Genomic DNA, 6,487 nt, shown 5'->3' with positions numbered 1-6,487 from the left:
GGGTCCCCCTCGACTTTTTGGAAGGTTCCGGGAAAAATAAGATGTTGGGTCTTCATTTCGTCGAATTCGAGAATATTGCCCGAACAGCCTTTCCGGAACCAAAAACAACGAAAAACAAGCAAGCGGCACTTCGGCATCTTGTTAATAGGTTAGTTCCGGAAAATGCATAAAAACATTATAAAGTGCAAGCAAAACATGTAAGTATTGTCATAAAACAAGCATGGAACATCAGAAATAATAGGTACGTTGGAGACGTATCAGTATATTACTTGTTATTATGTTGACCCTCCGAATCCCTAAGGTTACAGGGGAAAAACAAGGGGAAGATGTTATAATTTCTAGGGTTATGTGTGTTCGTGAATCTTAATGCTTTTTTCCGGTCTATTCGAAAGGTTGGACCTTAATTGCTTGTAGTTCCAAGTTGGCCCCTGTGAAATGGGCAAGCAGGACAAAACATGATATGCAAATTCTCTTAGTTAGTACGCATAACTATATTTGGATCACACACCTACACACAACTGAATTAGAGAAGAGTGTTATGTCAGTTGGATTACATTACATGATCAATATCATACATACATTACCACATTGCTGCCTCATGCTTACGCTTTTAGCCACTGAAAGTTTCACATTACTTTTTCCGGTGAAAAATGGAAATCGGTTGCTTTTATTTACTGTTTTCTTTTACTGCTTTGAATCAACTGCTATAAAATCACCACTTTCTTTGTGATTTTATTGATATATAGGTGTGGTTGAGAGTGATTGATACGTTACAAACGTATCTATAATTTTTGATGCTTCATGCTTGTTTTACACCAATTGCTATATGTTTTGTTTACACTTCGTGGAATTTTTATGCATTTTCTGGAACTAACCAATTAACAAGATCCCACAGTGCCAGTTCGTATTTTCTGATGTTATTGTATTTCAGAAAAGTTGTTCTGGAAATATTCTCGGAATTGGACGAAAGAAAAGCCGAAGTTCCTATTTTTTCTATCACGAAGACGGAGTCCGAAGGAGAGACGAAGAGGTGCACCAGGGAGGGCACACCATTCCTAGGCGCAGGCCCCCTGGCCTCGCCTAGGGGTGGTGTGGCCCCCCGGGCACCCACCGACCTCGCCCTTTCGCCTATAAATTGACATCCTCAGGGAAAACCTAAAGACCCGAGCCTCCATCCACGAAAAGTTCTGCAGCCGCCGCCATCGTCGACCCTAGTTCGGGAGGGTTCTGAAGCTCTTTCTGGCACCCTTCCATAGAGGGAGATCATCACCGGAGGCCTCTTCATCACCATGCTCGCCTCCGAAGTGATGCGTGAGTTGTTCATCTTTGGACTACGGGTCCATAGCAATAGCTATATGGTTGTCTTCTCCTCCTTATGCTTCACGTCTAGATCTTGTGAGCTGCCTAACATGATCAAGATCATCTTTATGTAATGCTACATGTTGTGTTTGCTGGGATCCAATGAATATTGAGTACTATGATTGAGTGGATTATAGATATGTTTTATATGTTATTTATGATCTTGCATGCTCTCCGTTGGTAGTAGATGCTCTGGCCAAGTATGTGCTTGTGACTCCAAGAGGGAGTATTTATGCTCGATAGTGGGTTCATGCCTCAAGTAATTTAGGAGAGTGACAATAACTCCTAAGGTTGTAGATGTGATGTTGCTACTAGGGAGAAAAAATAATGCTTTATCCAAGGATAATTTTATTGTTTACTTTACACACTTTACTTAATGCAATAATCTGTTGCTTGCAACTTAATACCCAAAGTTGTTCCGATGATATCCCGAGGGTGGATTATTAGTCATAGATGCAGTTGGATTACGGTCTATGAATCTTGTTGTAATGCCCAAATGAATCTCATAGTAATCATCTTGCCATGTATGATCTTTATTCTGTCAATTGCCTAGCTGTAATTTGTTTACCTAGCATGTTATTTATCTTTATGGAGAGACACCTCTATTGAATTGTGGACCCCGGTCCTTTCTTTTACACTGATAAAACCATCTACTGCAAATACATGTTTTGTTTCCTTACTGCAAGCACTGTTCTCTTTATTTCACTGCAAATAAACATCTCTTTCCACACTGTATGTATAATCTTTTGTTTTTAGCAAAACCAGTGAGATTGACAACCTAACTGTAAGTTGGGGCAAAGTAGTTTGGTTGTGTTGTGTGCAGGTTCCACATTGTTGCTGACACCGGTAGTGCGCCCTGATACGTCTCCAACGTATCGATAATTTCTTGTGTTCCATGCCACATTATTGATGTTATCTACATGTTTTATGCACACTTTATGTCATATTCGTGCATTTTCTGGAACTAACCTATTAACAAGATGCCGAAGTGCCGATTCTTTGTTTTCTAGCTGTTTTTGGTTTCGAAATCCTAGTAAAGAAATATTCTCGGAATTGGACGAAATAAAAGCCCGGAGGCCTATTTTCTCACGAAGCTTCCGGAAGTCCGAAGGAGAGACGAAGAGGGGCCACGGGGAGCCAAACCCTAGGGCGGCGCGGCCCCCTTGGCCGCGCGGCCCTGTGGTTTGGGCCCCCGTGCCGCCTCTTGACTTGCCCTTCCGCCTACAAATAGCCTCCGTGACGAAACCCCCGGTACCGAGAGCCACGATACGGAAAACATTGCGAGACGCCGTCGCCGCCGATCCCATCTCGGGGGATCCTGGAGATCGCCTCCGGCACCTGCCGGAGAGGGGATTCATCTCCCGGAGGACTCTACGCCGCCATGGTCGCCTCCGGAGTGATGAGTGAGTAGTCTACCCCTGGACTATGGGTCCATAGCGGTAGCTAGATGGTTGTCTTCTCCCCATTGTGCTATCATTGTCGGATCTTGTGAGCTGCCTATCATGATCAAGATCATCTATATGTAATTCTATATGTTGCGTTTGTTGGGATCCGATGAATAGAGAATACTTGTTATGTTGATTATCAAAGTTATGCTTATGTGTTGTTTATGATCTTGCATGCTCTCCGTTATTAGTAGATGCTCGGCCAAGTAGATGCTTTTAACTCCAAGAGGGAGTACTTATGCTCGATAGTGGGTTCATGCCTGCATTGACACACGGGACGAGTGACGGAAAGTTCTAAGGTTGTGTTGTCTTTGTTGCCACTAGGGATAAAACATTGATGCTATGTCTAAGGATGTAGTTGTTGATTACATTACGCACCATACTTAATGCAATTGTCTGTTGCTTTGCAACTTAATGCTGGAGGGGTTCGGATGATAACCTGAAGGTGGACTTTTTAGGCATAGATGCGGTTGGATGGCGGTCTATGTACTTTGTCGTAATGCCCAATTAAATCTCACTATACTCATCATGATATGTATGTGCATGGTCATGCTCTCTTTATTTGTCAATTGCCCAAGCTGTAATTTGTTCACCCAACATGCTGTTCGTCTTATGGGAGAGACACCTCTAGTGAGCTGTGGACCCCGGTCCAATTCTCTTTCTTGAAATACAATCTATCTGCAATACTTGTTTTTACTTGTTTTCTCTGCAAACAATCATCTTCCACACAATACGGTTAATCCTTTGTTACAGCAAGCCGGTGAGATTGACAACCTCATCTGTTTCGTTGGGGCAAAGTAGCTTGGTTGTGTTGTGCAGGTTCCACGTTGGCGCCGGAATCTCCGGTGTTGCGCCGCACTATATCCCGCCGCCATCAACCTTCAACGTGCTTCTTGGCTCCTCCTGGTTCGATAAACCTTGGTTTCTTTCGAGGAAAACTTGCTGCTTGTGCGCATCATACCTTCCTCTTGGGGTTGCCCAACGAACGTGTGAAATACACGCCATCAAGCTCTTTTACGGCGCCGTTGCCGGGGAGATCAAGACACGCTGCAAGGGGAGTCTCCACTTCTCAATCTCTTTACTTTGTTTTTGTCTTGCTTTATTTTATTTACTACTTTGTTTGCTGCACTAAATCAAAATACAAAAAAAATCAGTTGCTAGTTTTACTTTATTTGCTATCTTGTTTGCTATATCAAAAACACAAAAAAAAAATTAGTTTACCTGCATTCACTTTACTTATTTTCATCATGTTTCCTTTTGATTTTACTACAAAGAACATACCGGTAGGACGTGGGTCTATAGTTGGGAGAAATAATATAGAAGAATTCTTCAACCATGTTAGTACCATTGAAAATTTTGAAGATAGACACTTGATAGATCTTGCGCCTACTTATGAAATTGCTGCTGCGCATTTAGTTCGCTTGTTGGAAACTAAATTTGTTAATCTTAATCCTATAATCCAACACATGTTTTTCACGCTTGGTGATATGGAAGAAGGGGAAAAGAAAGATTTTGTTTTAGAAACCCTTCTTAGAGAATTTGGTGGTCTAGCAAGAGAAGCTAGAAAGGTGTTTGCTAAATTCAATATGCTTGGTTCTCCTACTAATCTTGCTAGTCTCTTTGAAAAAATGGATATGGATAGAATAAGATACACTAATAATATTGATGATGGAGAGGAGATCAAAGCACCAATACCATGCAAGCTCCTAGCTATGAATGATGCACTAGAAAATAATTATGCTTGGCTTGTTCCAGAAAATTTGTTTGATGAGAGTAGCACACCTAAGACTAATGAAAAGGGAGATGCTAAAACTTATGTATCTAATATAATATGCCTAGTTGAGAAAACTCCACACCTCGCTGAGAATGCACCACCCTTCGATAATACTTGATACACACTTTACGCGCCTAGCTGAAAGGCGTTAAGAAAGCGCTTATGGGAGACAACCCATGTTTTTACCTACAGTACTTTGTTTTTATTTTGTGTCTTGGAAGTTGTTTACTACTGTAGCAACCTCTCCTTATCTTAGTTTTGAGTTTTGTTGTGCCAAGTTAAGCCGTTGATAGAAAAGTAAGTACTAGATTTGGATTACTGCGCAGTTCCAGATTTCTTTGCTGTCACGAATCTGAGCCCACTGCCCTGCAGGAAGCTCAGAAAATTATGCCAATTTACGTGCATGATCCTCAGATATGTACGCAACTTTCATTCAATTTGAGCATTTTCATTTGAGCAAGTCTGGTGCCATTTTAAAATTCGTCAATACGAACTGTTCTGTTTTGACAGATTCTGCCTTTTATTTCGCATTGCCTCTTTCGCTATGTTGGATGAATTTCTTTGATCCACTAATGTCCAGTAGCATTATGCAATGTCCAGAAGTGTTAAGAATGATTGTGTCACCTCTGAATATGTCAATTTATATTGTGCACTAACCCTCTAATGAGTTGTTTCGAGTTTGGTGTGGAGGAAGTTTTCAAGGATCAAGAGAGGAGTATGATGCAACATGATCAAGGAGAGTGAAAGCTCTAAGCTTGGGGATGCACCCGGTGGTTCACCCCTGCATATATCAAGAAGACTCAAGCGTCTAAGCTTGGGGATGCCCAAGGCATCCCCTTCTTCATCAACAAATTATCAGGTTCCTCCCCTGAAACTACATTTTTATTCGGCCACATCTTATGTGCTTTTTCTTGGAGCGTCGTTTTGTTTTTGTTTTTGTTTTTGTTTGAATAAAATGGATCCTAGCATTCACCTTATGGGAGAGATACACACTCCGCTGTAGCATATGGACAAATATGTCCTTGGTTTCTACTCATAGTATTCATGGCGAAGTTTCTCCTTCGTTAAATTGTTATATGGTTGGAATTGGAAAATGATACATGTAGTAATTGCTATAAATGTTTTGGGTAATGTGATACTTGGCAATTGTTGTGCTCATGTTTAAGCTCTTGCATCATATGCTTTGCACCCATTAATGAAGAAATACATAGAGCATGCTAAAATTTGATTTGCATATTTGGTTTCTCTAAGGTCTAGATAATTTCTAGTTTTGAGTTTGAACAACAAGGAAGACGGTGTAGAGTCTTATAATGTTTACAATATGTCTTTTATGTGAGTTTTGCTGTACCGTTCATCCTTGTGTTTGCCTCAAATAACCTTGCTAGCCTAAACCTTGTATCGAGAGGGAATACTTCTCATGCATCCAAAATACTTGAGCCAACCACTATGCCATTTGTGTCCACCATACCTACCTACTACATGGTATTTTCCAGCCATTCCAAAGTAAATTGCTTGAGTGCTACCTTTAAAATTCCATCATTCACCTTTGCAATATATAGCTCATGGGACAAATAGCTTAAAAACTATTGTGGTATTGAATATGTAATTATGCACTTTATCTCTTATTAAGTTGCTTGTTGTGCGATAACCATGTTTACTGGGGAACGCCATCAACTCATTGTTGAATTTCATGTGAGTTGCTATGCATGTTCGTCTTGTCCGAAGTAAGGGCGATCTACACTGAGTTGAATGGTTTGAGCATGCATATTGTGAGAGAAGAACATTGGGCCGCTAACTAAAGCCATGTTCCATGGTGGAAGTTTCAGTTTTGGACAAACATCCTCAAATCTCTAATGAGAAAAGAATTAATTGTTGTTGAATGCTTAAAGCATTAAAAGAGGAGTCCATT

Source organism: Lolium rigidum, chromosome 1 (assembly GCF_022539505.1).
Source record: "Lolium rigidum isolate FL_2022 chromosome 1, APGP_CSIRO_Lrig_0.1, whole genome shotgun sequence".
Classification (NCBI taxonomy): Eukaryota; Viridiplantae; Streptophyta; class Magnoliopsida; order Poales; family Poaceae; genus Lolium; species Lolium rigidum.
Note: the sequence above shows the minus strand (reverse complement) of the source record.